This window comes from Macrobrachium rosenbergii, chromosome 4 (assembly GCF_040412425.1).
Source record: "Macrobrachium rosenbergii isolate ZJJX-2024 chromosome 4, ASM4041242v1, whole genome shotgun sequence".
NCBI classification, from domain to species: domain Eukaryota; kingdom Metazoa; phylum Arthropoda; class Malacostraca; order Decapoda; family Palaemonidae; genus Macrobrachium; species Macrobrachium rosenbergii.
Genome location: NC_089744.1, coordinates 59,500,629 through 59,524,098, shown reverse-complemented (window position 1 = coordinate 59,524,098; position 23,470 = coordinate 59,500,629). Strand labels below are relative to the sequence as shown.

At 33.0% G+C, this 23,470-nt stretch overlaps 1 protein-coding gene across 1 annotated transcript in view; it reads right to left on the bottom strand.

Annotated features, from left to right (window-relative positions):
- The window catches only part of LOC136835035 (T-complex protein 1 subunit gamma-like), a 772,440-nt gene that overhangs the window by 607,553 nt on the left and 141,417 nt on the right, over nucleotides 1-23,470 (bottom strand). The window contains exons 5-6 of the mRNA XM_067098148.1: nucleotides 18,618-18,764; nucleotides 10,567-10,785 (exon numbers count right to left, since the gene is read on the bottom strand). The gene's annotated coding sequence lies outside the window, so the exon portion shown is untranslated. The remainder of the gene's footprint in view (nucleotides 1-10,566; nucleotides 10,786-18,617; nucleotides 18,765-23,470) is intronic.

The window sequence follows — 23,470 nt, the reverse complement described above, 5'->3', positions numbered from 1 at the left end:
ATACATATACATATATATATATATATATATATATATATATATATATATATATATACATATATATACATATATATATATATATATATATATATATATATATATATATATATATATATAATTGTATTTTGCCTTTTCTGCGCTAAATGCAGTAACTGGTTTAATCCATGACAACTGTTCCTCATCTGGAAAATAACCTCAAATGTATTGAACGCTGTAGGAAACACCGTTTTGTTTTTATGTTTTTTGTACAATCCTAAGTATTCTTGCAATCTGCTCTCCCTTATGTAGAATCTACTGGTCACTTTTACCAGGCACATATGTAATTCTAATAGCCACAATGCTCTCTTAACTTCTCGAATTCTTCGCGCTTTTTTGGATATGCTTGTAACTATGAAGCCATAACATCCAAACGCAAGAAACTGAAGAGACTGTGATTGCCAGTTGCAGGAGACGAACCCGCATCACCTCCTTGTGGTTATGGTGACGCGAGTTCGTCTCCTGCGACCGGCAATCACAGTCTCTTCAGTTTCTTGCGTTTGGATGTTATGGCTTCGTAGTTACAAGCATATCAAAAAAGCGCGAAGAATTCAAGAAGTTAAGAAGGCATTGTGGTTATTAGAATTATATATATATATATATATATATATATATATATATATATATATATATATATATATATATATATATATATATATATATATATATATATATATATATATATATATATATATATATATATATATATATATACAATATATGTGTGTGTGTATGTGTGTTTGTGTGGGTGAATTTTTGTCATTTGTACATACGTACCTTTAAATATTCACGAATATTAAGTCACAAATATCGTTTAATATTGAATTCATTAACCTTAGGGATAAGTTATACCAAAGGGGAATTACAACTGATAAATGCTTCTCAAGCCAGGATTCGAACCTGGACCTTTGGTCGAGAATCAGCCACAAACAGTCGACGTTGACCAAATGGCATATTAATATATATATATATATATATATATATATATATATATATATATATATATATATATATATATATATATATATAAATATATATATATATATATATATATATGTGTGTATATATATATGTGTGTGTGTGTGTGTGTGTGTGTGTGTGTGTGTAACCTCCATAGAGGACCACAATGATACACATCTTTTTGTATGTATGTATAATTTGTAAATATAAGTGTCGTAATAAATAAAACATGTTTACATAAAAAGTAAACTACAGTGACTTATCTAAACTCCCCAGTATATTTCTAGTATGAATATCTACACGAATTCTGTTGGAAATCATACAATTTAAGAAGATAAACGCCCTTTCGCCTTATTTACTATTAAAATCAATTGTTCCAGAAATGACTGTAGAATTAATATTAATGGGAAATGAGTTATTGGGAAATATTGAAGTAAACAATGTTGTTTGCCTACCTAAAATCTTCTCAGCAACGAACAACGTGCCAGTCACATGTAACTGTCACATAAAAAAGTTCATGGGCACAATGAAAGGAAAATGATGGAGTCAAAGATCTTAAGCTTGTACTTTACGGCACTCAGGCAAATAACATTTAAAAGGGAGGGCAGATTACAAGAATACTTAGGATTGTACAAAAAAAACATAAAAACAAAACGGTGTTTCCTACAGCGTTCAATACATTAAATTATTTTGAGGTTATTTTTCAGATGAGGAACAATTGTCGTGGATTAAACCAGTTACTGCATTTAGCGCAGAAAAGGCAAAATACAATATTTTATATATATATATATATATATATATATATATATATATATATATATATATATATATATATATATATATATATATATGTGTGTGTGTGTGTGTGTGTGTGTGTGTGTGTGTGTGTGTGTGTGTGTGTTTGTGTCCATATAAAGTTGACGAGCAATATCCATAAATTGAGTATAACTTGGAATTAATTGGGATTGCGGAAGTGGAATTATGGATATTTGTAACCTATTCGGCCCATAGATTTTAGAATAAAAGCCACTAGCTTCATGAATTTCGGATGTAAACACAAGAAAGGAATTTCATTTTCAACACAGTGTCAATATCCATACTTGCCACGATAAAATTATTCATTGTGCCTTTTGAGAAATAGACAACTCAAGTTTTCTATTCGGATAGACAAACCACAATTGCATTAACTTAATTTGGTAACGCCCTGGAAGCTCCTGGCTTGTAACTGGATATACTTCGGATTGCAGGGAGATCCTTAGCTAAAAAGTTATATATTTGGCTATATCTTATGATTTTTTCTTTGTGAATTACCCATTCTAGCGCGTGTGAGTAATTACACTTTTCGATTAAGTGCGCTATTTTATCTAATATAAATATATATATATATATATATATATATATATATATATATATATATATATATATATATATATATATATATATATATATATATATACCATGAAAGCTTCTGACGAGTGGAAAAAGGAATACACCTAAAGAAACTGAAGCACGTGTCTGTTTAAGCCAACGGCACATAAATCAAATCATATGTATATATATATATATATATATATATATATATATATATATATATATATATATATATATATATACATACAGTATATATGTATATATATGATTTATGTACCGTTGGCTTAAACAGACGTGTGCTTTAGCTCATTTAGGTATATTCCTTTTTCTGCTGATCAGCTTTCATGGTACCATTAATCGAAAAGTGTAATTGCTCACACGTGTCATAATGGATAATTCAAAAAGAAAAGGTCATAAGAAATGGACAAAAATATCACTTTTTTTTTAGCTAAGGATTTCCCTGCTTCCAGGACGTTACCAAATTAAGGTAATGCAATTTTGGCTTCTCTATCCGAATAGAAAACTTAAATTGTCTATTTCTCAAAAAGCACAATGAATAATTTTCTCGTGACAAGTAATGGATACCGACATGTGTTCTAAATGAAATTCCTTTCTTGTGTTTACATCTGAAATTCATGAAATTAGAGGCTTTTAACCTAATTCTATGGAACATTTTTACAAATATCTATAATTTCACGCGCGCAATCACTGTTAATTCCAAGTTAATACTCAATTTATGGAGATTGCTCATCAACTTTATATATATATATATATATATATATATATATATATATATATATATATATATATATATATATATATATATATATATATATATATATATACACACACACACACATATATATGTGTGTGTGTATAAATATAGATATATTTGTGTGATCATTAGGTTACAGAGTAAACAACGCTTCACATAAAGTGATGGGAAGGGTGTTGGGGAAACAGATTTAATTAGAGGAGCAATCTTGGCTAAAATTGTATTAGAGTGTTCAATGGTGTATCCTTAATTTAGTTTAGTAGTCTTATGACCTCTATTGATACTATGTGCAACCTTCATTAATTTACAGTAACTTGATTTTCCTTTCCAATAAATACGATATTAAAGGATGGAAGAATTATACATACAGGATAGAAAATATATTTCCGGCATAATTTTCCCTAACTTTTACATTAGGTGCTTTGTTGTCAATAAGCTTAATAATTGTATTGGTATCTTAATTTGCAATAAGGTATACTGAAGTTTGCTTTACTACTGGTTTTGATAAATCAATTATATATTGTCCTAATACAATTAAAATGTTAGGTATGGTCCTCGAGCAGCTTGTACCGCCTTTCTCACAGGTATTTGACCATATGAAAGGAGCCTTGTCAAATTTTGCGTCATGTCATTCATTACTCTGAACCTTTTTTTGTCTGTTTATTCTGTATCAGTGATGGATAGGTTCTACGTTTTCTTTGCTTTATTTTCTTCTCCTGTCTGGTAATTTGCTTATCGAACATAACGAGTTCGTTCACCTTTAACAATTTCCACTGGCTTGCTTAACCTTAAATCCATCTTTATAGTTTCCTTCTTTACTTCTTTCATTTCATCTCCGCATCACCCCGCTTTATTTCCTCAAAATTTCTCCATTCACCCTTTTTCTGTATTTTTATCCTCTTTTCAGTATTTCTGTCTCGACGCTATATTCGGTTTTGTCCTTTATTCTTCTGTTATCTTTTCAATCGGCTCACTTAGCCTTTATTCACCATTTTTTACCCTATGCCTTTTTTCGTAACTGGAGTTGGAAAATCAAAAAAGTAAAAAATAACAAAGGGTTTGTGAAGTGGCAATTGAATAGAGCAGATTAATGAAGTCAACCACAGGAATGAGAAATAACACAAAGAAAAATCTAACAATGAATTGGTAAACAAATAGAGAGTGGAGAGGCATAGAAGGAAGGGGGGGGAAAAGAGAACGGAGTTTTGAAAAGAATGAAATGATAATGATTCATAGAGAGAACAGATAAAAAAATGCAGAGGATGAAAGAGAGTGGAGGTTTCATTGATATCATATAAACATATCAGACTATCAAAAAAGGGAAGGTATTTGAAAAATGAATGTTTTGATAAAGTCATGGAGGGAATGAAGAGATAATATGTGATTGATTGATGGTGATTCAACAATTTAGTTACAGAATTCAAGAGAAAATATTAAAAAAGGGATTAAATGGAAAGTGAATGAAGGGAAGGATGAAGAAAGAGAAATGAACTGCACAGAATGAATTGAAATGAAATACAAATGAATAGAAAAACCAATATACTATTTAGCTGAAGAAGACAAATAAAAAATAACAAACAAAAAATATAGATATCGAGTAGATTAGGTTAAAAGTACACAAAGAAAATAAGTTAAAGAATGGAGCAGCTTTAAAAATATAGCTGGAAAAATCTCAGAAATTCATGCGTAGTTTTTTAATAGAAGCAAAATAATTTGTTACTGAACATCAAAATTTTCTTAAAGTTAAACACCGTAAATGATATCTCTGTATCAAAACGCCTTCATTCCATAAGAACGCATTAGGATAATTAAAGCGCAGTTCCCATAACACTATTCTACGAAAAAGTTACAATTTTAATTTCCCGTTGTGCATGGGAAATAAAGCATATTGCATTCCATTATTATTTTCCTAAAACACTAGCTCTGTTTCGAAAGCAGAGGCGAAAGATTGTTTTTGAAGAGAAGGAATAAAATAACATGAAAGAGGAAAGGGGAGAGAACAAGAAAATGGGTTAAGGAAAATTTTGCTGGCGAATAAGTAAAAAAAAAAAAAATATTGGCTATGATAAGAAGGAGGTAAGTAAAAACAAAAATAAAGAAACAAGGGGGAAGGCACCAATGAAACTTACTTGTTACCCAGAGAGGTGATTGAAAGCAAGGAAGAAAAGGATAGAAGGATAAAGGGGAAAGAAAAGGAGAGATAAAAGGAGAGCAGCTAATCCTTATGGGGAGTAATAATCTGTCTTCAGTATCCGGTAATCAAGCACAACTAGGATTTCTATTGTAATATAATCATTCGCGAATGCCATTTCTTCTGCCAGTTTCTGTGGTTTTAGATCTGAAAGGTATTATAGAAGATGAAGATTACCTACAAAAGTAGAGTGCCACGTACCGAGCAATTCTTGAAGACAGTTATTATATAACGGAATATGAACCTTAATGAACGTTATTCGAAATAACACGAAACGCTTCGTCAACACTGGGTTCGTTCCTGAAGGTCTCAGTGAAATTAACTCAAAGAACTCAAGCATAATAGATCTTATACTGGTAGAGGATGTTAAACAGGAAAGAAAAGTGACAAGAGTAACCACTAAACAAACGGCATTCATCTCTTCAAGTGGAATATGAACAAGGGAATAAACACGATCGCTGGTTTAGAAGAGGGATAAAAGTATTCTCACGATATGACTGGCCTCTCTCTTCCAAAGCCCTATCCACTGTTATCGATTTTTTTCCTTTGATTAAAACAACAATGTAAAAGAAGGCTCGGCTCTCATGTCCAATTTTACGGATGTTGAAAGTTATACCGCTGCTGAAGGAGTGAAGTTCTAGAGCGATTGTTTGGACAGCTGCAGTGGGGGGATCTTGTTTTCTTTTCTTTTCTGTCTCTGCCTCACTTGTTCTTTCTTTTGTGGACCTTTCCTCTTTTTCCCAAATATGTTTTTTCTTATTTTTATGATCTCTTATTTTTGTTTTATTAGAACAATGCAACTTGGTCTCAAGACTGAGGTAAGGTATTGAAAAGTATCAATAGACTACTTTTCTGAAAGAACTATAACCAATCTCACATGACGATATGAAACTTCAATGTGTGGTCATTTCTATGACAAGTGCTCTGCTGTTAAAAATGAGACCTTTTCCTCATGTGTTTATATATATATATATATATATATATATATATATATATATATATATATATATATATATATATATATATATTTTATATATTCATATGTATATATATATATATACACACACACATTTATATGTATATATATATACCAAAAATTAATCACGCTCATAAAACCTTGTCCTTTTATAAATAAAAAAGTGAACTCCTATTTTCGGAGAGAGTGGAGCAATTAATTATAAAGTAACTGAAAGGCGATGTTTATATTCATCATTGTTAGAAACTGTTTTCCAAAACTGAGGGCAATTAGCGAAACCTTTAAATGAGGGTTCTTTCCCTCTGTTCCACCACTGCATTTCATCAAATATAAATCAAACGTATTTCTAAATTTCAGACCTAAGCCTTTTAATTGAGATTTCCTATTTTTCATTAACTATGGTGGGCGTACAGTAATGGCCATCTAAAAAGAAGGTTTTGTATAATAATGTATGCCATGCAAATATTCTTTTTTCTAACACAAGTTTTATCGTAATTAACTAACAGGAATGAATCAAATTGATAACTTCGGTCCCAGTACATCTTACCCTTAGTTTAGGCACATATGTTTTACTGCGTCGTTAAACGAGAAAATGGCATGATTAACTTTGTTTAGTGTTCAAAACATTTGTTCATATATTTTCACCTGTAATTCAAAACTAATGCAAAACTAACACGTCCCCCCCATCTCTCTCTCTCTCCCTCTCTCTCTCTCTCTCTCTCTCTCTCTCAAACCTACACAAATATTTTAAACCCAAACATTTTCATTTCAGTAATGATGTATATCCGCAGTGATGTAGGGTTAGAGTGATCCAAAACTGTACATATTTTCAATAATAAATGAATCTGACGACGTGTTGAAAATTCCCTATACGTTTCCTTCACATTAATATGATTACGGAATTTAACGTTTTAAATTAGGAGAAAGTCATTCTAATGGACAGAATTTTTTTTTCTGTTGATAAATGGCATAAAATAACGTAACATTTCAGATTTGGAAATGAACAACTTTCAAATCGCGATAATATCGTTAACATTGTTATTTAAAATGTCATGACCTTATATTTTGCTGAAAATTAGAGCTAATTCTGTGACAACTTTTGAAAAAAAGTTCATTAGTTTTTAAATCTTTAAAAAATTGGTGGGTCTGCCGATTTTTTTTTTGCTCCATTTCCCTCACGTATGCAGTAAAATTTGTTTTATAATTTTTTATATATAAAATCCCAAAATATTGTTTGTATATTTCCTTATAATATATTTGCAGTGGTGTATGGTAACAATAAAAAAAAATTCTCTCAAAATCTCCACCCATAAACAAATTTTTATGGGCTTTTTCAAAAGAGCGCCCAATCCTATTGTCACACTATTAATAAATATCAATAAACATTAATAAACATGCCATGGAGTATGTTAATAATATTCATAACAGACTTGTGAATAATAACTAATGACGAAGATAATGGTGATTAATGCCAAAAAATACCAAGATTTTCCAAAAAATCAATACTGTCATACAGTTAATTAAAAAATATCGATAAGCGCGGGGCATGCATATAATAATCCCAACAAATTTGTGAATAATGATTAATAATGAAGAAAATGGTGATTAATGCATACAAACAATTATTAATGGACGAAAAGGCATGGAAAAATGCATAATGAAAAAAATTAGTTGACTCACCAGAATTTGGGACGTTCTTGTCTTTATTATTTTTACATAGTCGCCAGTTGCATTAATCCAAAGGCAGACAGGGATAATCAACAAGGAGTGGAGGAGCCCGCCAACGCTGAAAACCGAGGACATGGCACGGTCTGCTTTAAATCCATGTCGACACAGACCCCGTCGTCGTCACAAAGTTTGTCAGTCTTGAAGGCAATGAGAGCCACAGGTATTTTTCTTCATTTACTTTTTGTTCTTGTTCATGGTGAGAGAAATCCGTTCCACCCCGCTTCCCATCAAGAACTTTCGTGAGCCACTCACAGGCTTTGCAGGTATCCTTCTTCACAGGTCAAAACCATTTACGATAACGGCGACTCAAAATCTTGTAATATTTTAACTTCACGGCAACATCAGGGTATCTGATATCTATCCAATCAAGGTATTTTTCGTATAGTGCCCTGACGCTGAGGTAAGATTCCAAATATTGCTGTTCTTGGTTGTGCTGTCACTTGTGGTGGCTAAAACAAATTTGCATAAATCGTTCATGAACGACTTGCAGAACAGCCCATGTTATTTTTCTGGTGTTGGGGTTCGTGACCTTCAGGCTCCTCATTGTTGTTCCTCCCTCAGACAACGTTTCCATTGTAGCACAAGGGGATGTAATGAGACTTTTCTCTTTCTTTTCACACTACTAGCCATCCATTTACCCTTTCCCTTTCTCTTCTTCCCTTTATTTCCCCTACACTTCTCTTTATCCTTACCTACTTTGACACTACCTTCCTCTGTGGCAACACCATCATCGAGATATAATACCGGATAAGGCTCATATGTGTCATTATAATCGTGATTTGAATACGATGCATCATCCAGTATAGCTTAATCCGTACCGTAGAAGGCATCGAAAGAGATATTTCCTTTTTTGCTTTTTCTATGCTATTCGGGGACAGCTCGGCCACATCATTCACTTCCACAGAATTTACGTTGTCCAAGCTCATTATAGCGATAATATTATCACTGGCTGATTAATACAACCGCCATTAAGAGATAAAGTTGTTTATTTCTGGAATGTTCCCAGCGCTGTTTAGCTCTCACGCGACAATAACATGAACGCTGATTGGCTAGGAGTCGTAGCACTAAGGATTTGCTATGGAAACTGTTCCCAAGCTTGTTGTATTTCACCTTTGGTCGTACTTACGAATATTTTCTTTGTGATACCACATATTTTGGATAAATTTTCAGTTTCCTCTTTAGACAGATCCGTGAAGATGTTAGCTTTTAGTTCTTTGTCTTCGTGGTATGGCTCCTGCATAAACCTAAATGTTCCTAATATTGTTGTGTGCGGGGCAGCAAAGGAAGAAATGCTCTATATAACATTTTATTTTCTTGCCCCTTTTGTTGCTTTCCTCTCGTCTACTTCTAGCATGTTCAGTCTAGCTCTGCTAATCAGCATAGTTTGTTCGGTACTATCACATCAAGTTTGTTCTCTTATATTTTCCTTAAAATCCTGATAGATTTCCAGTGCTGAATTTTCAATTTATTTCTCTTTTCCATAAAGGTATGAAAAGCTGATCTTGAAAAAAGAAAAGTCTAGGAAAAATGGAAGTAAAAGAGAGGGAAGTTCAATAAGAGAAACTAAAATATTCTCTAGAGAGGAAAAACTTGGTGAAATAAGAACTGGAAGGACGCAGGATCGCTAGTGCAGCTGTCCAGTCATTATGGAACTTCACTTCTTCAGCGATAACATAACTTTCAACAACTATAAAAGCGGATTTAAGCACCATTCTTTCTGGCAACGCTATGATTTACAATATCACACTGGAAAAGTTGGGAATGGTGACCAGCTGCAGCAATTCTAATATGCGGATTTGATTAGGTTTATTTTCGTTCTTATTTGTCAATGGAAGAACAGTTTGTTTGTTTACTGATTATTGGGGGCATTGTGTTCCTTATCAGTTTCCCTCTAATGTGGTTAGTACAACTGAGCACAGTTCATCTTCATTTCCATGTCAATATCTTTCTTATGTTTATTCTGATTTATGACCGAGAAAGAATTTTGATTTAAAAAAAAGTTTAAACAGGTGCCAACATGAATGTAATCTCCGTGAGTCATGCGTCATTTTGTTGGTGCATTTGATGTCTTGTGATATCTGTTTCGCAATGCTTTATAATTAAGTGGAGGAACAGTAATCCATTTCCAGTCATTGCAATTGGTTTCCCCATAAAAGTGCACTTTCCTTCGTTGCATATGCGATTGGTAATAAAACACCAAACATTTCCCTCATGGATCACATTTCGAACAAAATCTCTGTGCTTGATGTCGATTTTAATTAGAGCGTTCATTCGTTGATTTTATGGGAAATGAGGTTACAAGAATTGTGGGCTTAATAAACTGCGCAGAAATTTAATTTAACTGTTTCAGTATTTTTTATGAGCAAACTCACATCATACTTGCTCATTTTACAATTTAAATCAAAGGTCTGAAAATTTATAAGCTAGGAAAATGATGGTGACACGTGTCACGTAGTAGCTGTAAAGGTTATTTCTCAATTCTTCAGGACATTACTTGAAGTCAAAAGCAAAACAGTTTAAAATACTTACCATCTTTTCGACATAGACAGCTAGTTGATTCCTGCTGGTGTTTCACTTGACCAATCCCGTGACATATTTATAGCAATATTGAATACGGTTTGCTGCTATCGTCATCAATGGAATGAAGATATGATGATTGATGTTACCATCGGCTTCTGGGTACTGCTGGTGAATGAATCTGACCTGGCTTTGTGTCTCAGCCGTCTTTTAACAGCAGTGGGACTGACTCTGGAAAAAAAAATAAAAACTATTAACATGAAGAGCTAGAAGATGGGTCCTTGCACCATTCATTCATAAGACGATATCAGAAACATAGAAGAGGCTTTAAAGATATATGAGTGAACTAAAGTATCATTAATGCAATTGAAGTATGACGAATCTTAATATGAGAGTAACTGAGATTTTTTGAATATGATTTAGGTTAAAAATTAAATTAATCTCAAGAAAAGACCATACAAGTTTAATAGGAACGTTTTTGAACACGCAGCCAAAGTAATCAGTATGAACACTGTCTAATAATGAGAAAGTCATTAAATTTTAATGGAACTAGAGCAGTTAATTTACACCAATAATTTTGCACAGGAATTTTCGTCATTTTGTGACTTCATCGTTACGTGTTGGGGGGAGGTGGGGAAGAGGTTTGGGGGTTATCCTTGTGGTATGATAATCAATAAACATTTTCTACAAATCTGGGATAATGCACTATTGTGATCATTTTTCTAGATTTTATTTAGGCATTTTTCCCTTAGTCTTCAGCTAATGTGAACTCAAAAAAAATTTCCATTCTTTTATTTAGCGTCGCTAATATTTGCTCATTCTTACATTTGCTTCATAAATATCTCAAGTAACTGGTACTTAATTATCCATAAATCTCTATTTTCTTCGAACCTAGGATTTTTAACATTCACACGCTCTCTCTCCCTTTATTTCTCTCATTCTCTCCATACATGTTTACTTTGCAAGTATTTGGTTTCGAACAGAAACATTCCATAGAGCATAATCGAGCTGACATCGGGATCGATCGAATGACAGTATCTTCTTTATTATATCTATTTCACTAAAGTGTTTATTGTTACCAACAAACCAACAAACTAACAAAGCTTTAGAATATGGTCTTGGGACATGGCTGGAATTTCTATAAATTTTTTTGTACTTAGATTCATGCTTCTGGATCCCAATTCGGATGCAAGTTTGGAATATAGTACAGAAATAAGGATGCTGCTCTGCTATCAGTTTATACGAAAACGTTGATAATAATAATAATAATAATAATAATAATAATAATAATAATAATAATAATATTTAAAAATTCTCCAAGCAATTCTGATAATTTAACAATTACATATTGTCCTACAAAGATCATCTAGTCTTCGTAAAAACTATCATTTTGTTATTAATATATCTATAAGAATCAGACAATGAGACAGATGGGCATCCAAGTTAGGCGTGGGTTACATGAGTAAATAAAACGTTCCTTGGAGTTTGCTGGACGGTAGTGTATTTTTTTTTTAGTTTTTTTTTAAGATTTTGGGATAGGGGAAAAGCCGTTGGGTCCTTGGGTGGCTGTCCTCTGCTAAGACATAGGAGACTCTTGGGAAGAGGCGTTACCCTCATCATGGTCCTATTATGTTGTTAATTTCGCAGATAAGTCTTTGGGATTTCGAAAACGGAGTTATAATAATGAGTTATGTGTGCCATAATTATCATATAATCTTACAGTGACGAATTATGGTGGAAGAGTGTTCTTTCTTTCAAATGAGAATAAATAAATAAATAGCAAAAGGACTGAATAAAAAAGGGAAATTTAATAAAGGTCCACTCATCTGGAGGAAACGTCAAGTAACACTGCAGTAATCCCGCAATTTGGTGGCAGAGAAAAAAAGGATGTTTTCAAGGAAAGTTTTTCTTACTGTCTAATAAATAACAGTGTCTTATTACAAGCTAAATAATTCAACTACTTACTTAAGACGCAGATGACCTTTAATCATCTGGTCTCATATATCAGACTACATGTCTTTCACCAGGTGACATCTGTGATAAATGATAATTATGAGAAGGTTATTTTCTCAGAGTATAGAAATTTACGATAATTAAAAGCATTCAAATTACTTTGTTATCTGCTGCTTCCTAATAGACATAAAATTTGTTTCAATCTTATTTCCATGAAAGAGTGGTTTGCGTGATTTTTTCACTGACATTATTCCTTTTCGAAACGTTTTCACTGTTAATCACTCGAGAGATGCAGAGTTACGGTCACCTTGACATATAAATGTTTTAGTTAATCATGCTTTCTCTAATTCTCACCTTTCCTACAGAGCTTTCCAGTCAATAATTCAGGCAACCAAATTAAGTCTCGTTCTGAGAATGGAAGAAATAGAATTAAGTCTTTCCTCTAAAATTAAAGTATTTAAGAGACACACATCTTATACGTGTATCCGAAAGACATGCCTACTCTGAAATGACAAGTATCGCTCTCTCTGTCTCTCTCATAGTATAAAAATTACAAACTCTTGGTTGTTGGTCTTTTTAGAATTGTCCTCTCATACTCATTCTTCTGTCTTGGAAAATATAAACCTTCACCCTTTCCATATCCACTCCTGACGCTGAAATAATCAGGACAATCGGCTGCAGGTGAGTTTCGAAAAATAATGATTTCAACTGTGCATTGCCATTGCCTTTCCTCTTTATTTCTTACGAAGAGAGATACAGATATACAGTCACGAGTCCCCACAGATCGTATGGTCAATATTATCTCCAATAAAAATTCTTGCATAACAGTTTAGAACCAATAGAAGAAAGTCTATGAAAGTTGAAAAATTAACTTGAAAACAAAACTAAACAGTGAGAAAATATAAGACTGCAAAAAGACTACAAAAATTCACTTGAATTAAAAAAAAAAACTTCGTAATGAAAGAAAAATACTAGGATCGTCATTCTGCAGCTGTCTAAACAATCACTCTGGAACTTCACTTCTTCAACGGGGACAACTTTCGACAGCCATAAAAGTGGATCTCAGCATTATCGCTTTTATTATCACCAATGTTTTCAGAAAGAAAGAAAAAGACAACAACGAAAAAGTTGGTCGGTGAGGGTCACCTGCAGGCATTCACATATGGGAATTGTTTTCACACGAAGGATTCGGTTAATATTCCTCTTAATTTGCCACTTGAGATGAACTGTGGTCACCGGCTGCTGGTGAAAAATGTTATTTTTGTAGTTATTTATAGAAAACTGCACCTTTTTCTTTGTGTTACTTTTGCGCTGACTATTCAGACACAAACGGACTATCTTTTATTATGTTAAAGTAGTTGCTTACATTTGGTACAGACGTGCAGTCGTCGGTTTGCACTAAGTAAGTCGTTTCCGCAATTATTTTCCTTGGAAAAATCCTACGAGGTGATGTAATTTATAAGTTATTTTCCTGGAACAAGAATTCTATGTGCCTTTAATGGGTCTTCCGAGACGATGTCGTTTTGTAATATTTTCTTTTAAAAAAGACGGTAATTCACCTTCCTCGGCCCTTTGATGTGATGTAATTTTATAGATCTTCACTTGGAAAAAGAAGACACAGCAATATGACTTCCACGGGTGATTTAAAGCTATGTAGTTTCATACCCTTTTCTCTGTAAAGAGAAAGTCATCGATAAAGTGTCGACTTCTGGTCTCCTGGGCTGAAATACTCTACTAACTGGACAGAATTGTTTTTTGTCATCAAGAATAGATATGCTTTCTTTGGACGAAATAGTCATTAAGCAAATTCTAAAGCACTGGATCTCTTAAAAGCTACTTTCTTCAAAGTAGAAATTTTCCGTAGAGAAATGCAGCCTACGAGGATGAAAGCCTCTCTAGCATGGGGTTGTCAATGCACTATCCCTCGGCTGAGAAATGTTATTATTCTAGTAGTTCTTCGGGTTATTTTCTTACTTCACACATCTTTGATCTTTCTTAGTGCCAGGTCACGTATTTTCCTCTATTTTCCTTCCCCTCTCCTTTACCTTTTCATGTCACACTGCTTGATTCCACCTTCTGTCTGTGTTTTATTATTTCACTCCTGTATTTTTCGCAACTACACCTCACTCCGTCTTTCTGAAGTTAGTTTTTGGCTTGGTCTTTTTCCCCCCTACCCCATAATTCTCCTCATTAACTTTACCTCGTCTTTCCTTAGCAGTAAAAACGCTACATTTTACAGGTTTCATATCATTGAAAATTAATTCCTTGTTTTCTGAATAGATAAAATATAAATATTTTAAAACTATTTTCCACTTGTAGAAGTTTGGTAAGTACCTTAAGTTCTTATATTTAATTATCTCCAGCTGATATATCGCCATTCCAGTGCATTACTTCCATGAAAATATTCGTTTTCACATCCTTTTAACGTCTCTGGTTCCATTCTATATGCTTTCTGATATTTTTTTACATCGACAAATGAAATAATTTCTTCTCTGTTCTTTTTCTTCAACGCCATCTTAATTTTGTGACATTACTTTGGAGCTAAATTCTATTCTCTTACTTCCCATAATTGAACCTTATCTTTGTTATTTCTTTGTCAGTTTTACCATTCATTCATCTTTTTCTTTATCCTTGTTTCTCCCGTTTCCTTGTCAAGATCTGCTTTTGCCAGATCTCTGTTTTTTATATTATTTTATTTGTTTTCATCCTTTACTTAACCTATTTCTGTCCCTATCCTTGACTGAATTTTTTCCTTTATGCGGTTAGTAATATTTCCATTTCTCTCCTCCTTCTAGGTTTTATTTTTATTTTCTTCTATGAATCTGTCTTCACATACTATGTGATATAACATTACCTTCTCTTCATTTTATTTTTCACATAATTCCTTGCTTCTATTTCATCTCTTCACTTTTTGCCCCCTTACTCTTTTTTCTTAATTCCCTTTCTCCTGTTACCCACTCACAGGCCCTTTGCCATCCATAGTCTTTGTCCTTTCACCACCAAGGAAATGGACCGAAAGAATGGAGTAAGAAAAAGGTAACAGACAGCCTGAATGGGAAGATAGAAATGGAAGCAAACACAGAAAGTCGGAGAACAAAGGAGGGAGGCGGAGCGACGACAGAGAATGGGTAAATTTAAAAATAGATTTAGATGTCTCTGAACGAGAAACATAATAATCTAAAGAGGAGGAAGGTCGAAATGGGGAAAAATGTAGAATAGAAAGGACGAGGGTTAAGAGTAAACCGAAAAGGGAGATATTTTAGTTGGGTGAATAGCCTTAATTAATACGAGAGGGGGAGAGAAAGTATTGTCAAAGGTAAATGTCTTAAATAACTAACAATCTCGTAATTATGAACAAAGATTAGCGTACATAACCTTTATTTTCTGTAACGATTTTGAATGCCACGTGCGGTGCAAATTTAGATTATTATTTCTCATGGTCTTATGCTCTATCATTGCTGGAAATCAAACCAAAGCCATTGAGATTTTCCTCCCATATTCCGCAGTATCTATACTGTATTTGAAATCTTCAATAAATCTGCAATCATCCAGACAAAGACTGAACAAACTGATCATAATTTTTCGACTTTGCAAAAGTTGTCCTTGACGATTCCCCCAAAGTGCATAAACTGTATTGCCACTGGTTTTAATAAGAGTGGCGGGTGGAGTCAACCTGGATTTCTTATTACACGATTTACAAAGCTTATGGTTATTAAGATTACGAGTGACCTAGCTTCAAATTAATAGTGGCTTACTAAAATGTTAAATAGAAAGAAATTAATAATTATTTTTGGCATTCATACTTGACTCAAATATGATCAGGAAGGAATCCACATGACCAAAAGTTAATAAACATCAGTAATCAATAAGGCAATAAAATTTACGAAAGCGAAAAAAAACTTTCCTAAACAGAATAATGGTGAATGACGAGTGGATAAGTGGTTGTCGATGAAATAATATATGAGGATAAAGAAAGAAGACATGTGATGGAAAACGGTTGTGAGAACAACAAGTGCCATCCACTTACAATTCTTTTGATGTGTCATTGCACTACTGATTGATGTGATTTTTTTAATGATTACTTAATCACAAAGTAAATGCATTTGTCTCAGAATGAATGAATGAATAAATGCAGTAATATGTTAGGGAGACATATGACATATCATATATGGGTAAAGTCTTCAACTTTCATAACTACCATTTAAGTCTAATTACTCAATAAATAAAGAGCTCCCCATATTCTGTGTTGATTTGTGCACTCTCTCTCTCTCTCTCTCTCTCTCTCTCTCTCTCTCTCTCTCTCTCTCTCTCTCATGGTCACTTCAATATTTATGCTATAATTTGCTATTCATGACCAACGTTGTTTAGGGTGTTCTATTTGAAGAGCACGGTCACATATTCAACTGAAGCCAATTGATTTTTCAGTGCTTATAGTTTATTAAAACAATCTAGAATTGTCTTAATATACTATTATGATTGTTCTTCGTAACTTAACTGAGGTGGCTTTATGAGGAATAAATTGCTGACATCACCAGAAACACCGCCTTCCTTGATGCTCTCCTGTTTTTCCTTTTTTATTATTATTCTCTTCTTAGACTGTTGCATTCTGTTTTTCTTTCATTGTATTCTGCTGACTTTTTATTCCCCCTTCTCTCTCTCTCTTACTATTTCTCCATTTCTAAAAGACTTAGAGCTTAGAAAGTTTCTCCTGATTTTTCTATTCATAATTAGCTCTTTTCCATATGATATTTTCCCTCTACTTCATCTTATTCCCCATTCTTCCTGACATTCTTTACCAAACTTGGTCATTACTAGTTATCATTTCATTACACTTTCTTTTTTCTCCATTCCGTCGTCATTCTTTGCTGTTACACTCATCACTCACGGATTTCTCATTTTCATTTCCCTCTCGTGTCTGGGTCCTTTTTACTTCTCCTTTGGTGTAAAAGAATAAAGACTATCGGAGCGCAAGGGGGCTGCTAAGAGACATGGGGTAAAAGAACTAGTATTATAGAATAGACAAAAATAAAAAAAAGTCAAACAAAGACTGACAAAAGCTGCAACGAAAGGATGAAAGGTATAGAAGAGACAGAAAATGAATGCAAAGCAAAGAACAAAAAATTCAGACATGAGGTACAGAGAGAGAGAGAGAGAGAGAGAGAGAGAGAGAGAGAGAGAGAGAGAGAGAGAGAGAGAGAGAGAGAGGAGAGAGAGAAAGAGAGAGAGCGAATATTGGAAATGGAGTTTGATTAAGACATGAGAAAGCGCAGGATTCCTGTAGGAAAAATAAAAATAGATGGCTATTTAATAAACATTTCATGTCAAAAAACGTGAAAGAAAACTTTATAAAAATAAAATAAGAACGCGATAAGAAGATGAATACGAAATTGAAGAGAGAAGGAAAAAAGAATGGAAGAACATCTGGGGATACTGGAAAAAAAGAAAAAAGAAAAGTAAGGAATGGTAAGGAAAGGGAGAAAATATGATCAAAGAACAAACAGAAAAAGAAAGATTAAAAGATGGAAAAGGAGTCTTGGAAATAAAATATGCCTAGATAAAAAGTCATTAAAAGGAAGATAATGGGGATAGTGATGAAGGAAAAGGATAACGAAGGAAAAAGTAAGAGAAAAGAAAAGAGCGCAATGTTGCTATGATAAATAATGAATAAAGATCTTGATACATGTCTCAGTTACCAGAAAACAAGATACTAGAAAATGCGATAAATGGCAATAAATGAAAACCGAGAAGATTCCAGTATGCTTCGGATGGAAGAAAAAATTTTTTGGCAATGTATGAAAGGGATATGTAAGTCATAGAATTACAAGAGAAAAGGGAGTAGAAAGGCAAAATGGAAAAATAATGCAACAAGGCAAAACAAAATAAATAATGAAAGTAAATTTTCAATAAGATAGAGGCACAGGAAAAATTAAATGAGAAAAAAGATAAGTAAGAGAAAGAAGAACGAAACAGTTCCAGACAGAAGTGAAATTAAATTGTCTGAAAAGGAGGAATCGAGTAAAGAAAGAGAGAGGTAAAAGACAGAGTAAGAAAGGGGATAAAAGCAGAGGTAAGAAAGGAACTAACTCCAGAAGTACAGGAGCACATCTCACCTGTGGGATTGCACGCTGAATGCGCCACACTAGAGGGACTTCATCCTCGCAGAATGCGTTTCCTCGGGGGAAGAAGAGCTCGCATCAAAGTTCATAACATCAAAGTGAATATGAATGTGTTCCTTAGAGTACTTCCGTCGTTGAGCACTGCGGAGAAAGAACCACAATATACATTACTTCTAAATATGGCGAAAAAGAATGCGGTAATTAACAGTGTTTAAGACCCAGTCATTCCATACCTCATTGTATCTTATATGTTCAATAACTTGAAGTGATTTTTCTGCTCTAAGTAACATTCAGACGACTAATGAAATACTGAATTTCTTACGGAATATTTTTTTAAGATCTTATTTCCCAAATGTTTTAATCATTATTGTTGTAAGTTACGTCATAGATATCTGTAAGCCTAAAAAAATGTTCAATATAAAACTTTGTTCATCGAGAAGAAAATTAAATACAGTTCTTGATATTTCTATAAGTCATTGTATTCTACAAAGTACAGAAAGGGAATAACATCCAGAGGATACTCGCCGAGAATGAAAGAGAAAAGGCAAAAGCGAAATAAATAAGCAACAGCTGGAAAGAGGGAATTTTCTTTTATATGAAGCGATGAAAAGGAGAGAAAAGTAAATGTTATAAAATGGGATGAAGAAAAAGGTAAACAAAAGTAAAATGGAACTTGTAGTTTTAAGTAACTATCCCAAAAGAAAGGAAGAAGTGCAAGGAAAGAATGAAAAGGAGTAGGAAAGTGAACAGGGGTTATGGATGGTAAAAACAGAAGCTAAGAGATGTAATGATGATTTTAAAAGAGCCTGTCGCATCAGTCGGCTTATGCAATGATGACACCACTGAAGGACTTTCACTTTTGTAGAAAGCGCTTCCTCGTAAGAAAGGCTCACATCAAAATGAAATTGTTATTTAGAGTGCTACCTTTTGTTAAGAACAGCCCAGAAATGCTACAACACCTTTAACGACAGTCTTTGTCCCTATGGTAACAAACACTGCATAAGAATCACACCGTGAATTACCGTTAGAGAAATGAACGTGAACTGAAATCTTACATCAAGTATACGGTACTAAAAAGTACTTTTGATCTTGCCTGCCTTTTCGGCGATATTATTTCCAGTTTGATAAGAGTGTATTTTAGACAAAAAAACTTCATTCTAAGTAAAACTTTCTTTGGGAATGGTGATCTCTGACGGGTTATTCAAAAGAGATTTATCTAATTAAAATATTTCTTTTGCAATTATTATAGCAATTTATATTGGGTTATTCAAAAAGTTTTAGAAAGAAAATTTATTTGATTAAAATATTTCTTTTGCAATTATATATAATTTATATTGTAAAATGGGAAGAGTATAAACCTGAACAACAAAGTCAGAGGTATTTTCAAATAACATTTTACAATGGATTTTTGCTGAAAGCAAATGGATCAACAGACTAATTAATTTAAACAAATTTAAAAAACATCTTCTCGAACTGTTGGACTACCCGCATATATGCTGCTGGGACAAACTGGGGTTTCACAATACATGTACACGTTCGGTACCGGGCAGGCAGCACGACACACATACAAATCAAAGTCCTTCAAAGAAGGCACACACCCCATATAAAAATGGGTATAAAAGCACGTTAAAAACGAAAAAAAAAAAAAAAAAAAAAAAATATATATATATATATATATATATATATATATATATATATATATATATATATATATATATATATATATATATATATATCGTCTTACAGCTACTAGACGATGGGGACATATAGTCCAGGAAAGCCCTCGTAACTTTTTTTAATAAAAATCCCCGTTAGTTACCATTCTATTTAAATGAGGTCCTGTTACTAAATTATATATATATATATATATATATATATATATATATATGTGTGTGTGTGTGTGTGTGTGTATGTATGTATGTATGTATGTATGTATGTATGTATGTATGTATGTATGTATGTATGTATATACTATTTTAAGATAGGGGTTAGGCATGAGAATATACAATTGTATACTGCAACAGCAACAAATACGTCTGCTGTTAACTCCGATAACATTGCTCAGTAAAATATTACATGAAATAGTAAACACCAATTTCCTCAAAGTTTATAAAGTTTATAAGCAATGTAAAAGTAATTCTTGACTCGACAAAGAGCCCCACATTCTTATACTTCATAACTAAACAATTGTTTGATTAAAATTTTCACGGAATGGTCGTAATAAAAAATGCAGGAAAAAGTCATTCTTCCTATTATATCTCATTATTGTGTAAAAACGAGGACATAGAGGGAAATGGCACCTGAAAATTACAAAAAAAAGTTAAGGATTAAAGAAGCAAAGAAAAAAATAAACAAGGATTAAAGCCGTAATGGTAGAAAAGCAAAAGAACAAGGAGGGATACCACTGAATGAAGATGAGACGGAAGAGTATAGTGAAGAGTTATTGTAATGAATTATAAAACCACTAAGAGAAAGAATGGAATCTAAAGAGAAGTGGAAAAAGTGGCAAGGCAAAGACTTGAAGAAAGAAAAGACGTAGATGGATGAAAATGCAGTTCTGCCAACTATGAAACAACTCTCGTCAAAGACTGCACAGAGAAAGACACACCACAAAAATTTTACCATATTGAAATATATTTGTTTGGGGAGTAGGAGCTTGTTAACTTACGTCATCTCCAAGAAACTCTACATTTAAAGGATGCTATGCCTTGAGAATAGCAAGAAACAACACGATATAAACTGGCATAATATTTGTACACATATGGACACACACACTGAATATGACACTCTTTTCAGTCTCATTTCCTTTACTTTGTTTAAAAGTTTATTATTGCAGATACTTCATATATGACAACCCAGATCCTGAATTATTGGATGTTGACACTCTTCATTGGACTTGACGAGGGATGAATTATAGAGCAGCGCAGTATTTAATTACGACAAAATATATACATTTTTTACCATATGAATCGCTAATCGATTGTCTTAGCAAGCGGATATCTGACATCAAACTCACTCACGCATATTGTTTATAGTTTTGGTTAAAGTTTGTAGTTACAGGTTTGAGCTCAAACCTTCGAAGACCATACCCGTAAGAGAAAGATTTCTTGCAAAGTAGCAAGAGAAGGTAATGCAATTACTGTGCACGGAAACGTGGTAGTTCCGTGACCATAAACAGAATGTCTCTGAGACTGAACTTTTAGGACACCTCTACATGAAAAAAAGGGGAGATCACCTGTCATACTGCAACCCATTCTTTAATCCCGTTGGAAAGGAAAAGGTGTCGACAACAATTACTAAAAGAAACGGCTTTTATCTTATACAAAGTAGATGAAAAATAAAAATAAAGTGAACTACAGATTTAGGTCCAGTGAAAAGATTCCTCATAGTAAGAACATTTTTTATAAAATCGTGCCTCATATTTCGTTTTCACGAACAGAGTGCTTGGCACTGAAAAGCATTTTATGGGTGTTGGTACTTTTGTTGCTGTTGAAGCAGTAAAGAGGGAAACGCACATTTGCACAAATTTATCTCTTTTTTTAAATTATTTGTTTAACTGGGTGAATGATACGTCCTCCTAACATACCTAGTGTGTAAATACATACGCTTGTTTCAACTATATATTTTCTCTTGGAAGTTTGTTGTGTTTAGTTTTGTACGCATGCCAGCCTTGATGGAGATCGCAGATGCATTATTTTTTACTGTATATCTCTCTTATAATTATGCATGTTTCCTAATTAGCCATTACATATATTTTATATTGATTAGTATCCTTGAGAGCGAATTCATCCTCTCCAAAAGATTAAGAGATTAGGATCGTTTAAAAACGAAACAGGAGAAAAAGGAAGTAAAGTTCAATTATTTAATTTCGAAACAAGGGAAGAAGCGGAAACCCAGTAATTACTTTAGAGTGGAAAGAACTGAAAAGGAATAAAGATAAAGGTCGATATTTTTATTCACGATAGATTAAATATTCAAGGACCCTTCTGACCCAACAACCCCACAAGTGTACACCATTATTAAAACGAGAGAGAGAGAGAGAGAGAGAGAGAGAGAGAGAGAGAGAGAGACTCAGAGAATATAGATGACTTGAATTTTCATGAGAATACTAGATGTTATTTGATTTTCATGAGAAGAACTCGACCGTAAAGTGGAAATTTATTATTATTATTATTATATTTCTGTTGTCGTTGTTATTGTTGTTATTACCATTATTGTTAAAATAACATCTTATTATTACGCAGGTATGAATTCAATTTAAAATATAAGATATAACTAAGTAAAATATAAGATATATCCTTGTACTATAAGGTATTCCTAGACCGAGGGAAATAAAAACGGAAAGGAAATAGTATGTAAATGTATGCTGCTTATATTCTTGTTCGCTGAAATTTGGAAACAAAAGCTTCAGAGCATTAAAAACAACCCTTGGAAGTATTGATTTGTCATCAGTTAAATAGTATTAGATATGGATAGTGAAGAGTCTCATTATAATATTTCTTATTGACACTATCTTGATTACCTAAATCAATATTTCGACATAGATACTGTAAACAAATTTAGATAAACGCAATGAGTTCTGTATAACATAGGCCGTTTTAAAAAATTACTATCAAGCAATAGCTCTCTAAGCGCCCATCATAAACAATCATCAAGATAGAGAATTAAATTTAATATTATCAGAGAAACGAAGCTCTAAAATTATCAGTCAGTTGAAAAAAAAAAAAAGTAAGTAAACACAATTTTAATATAGTCGGCAGAAAGCAGCGGTCAAGACAAAAGGCCCCCGGCTTAAAAGTTTCACTAATTGCCTTCATCATCGAGAAAAAACGCCGTTTCTCACAAAG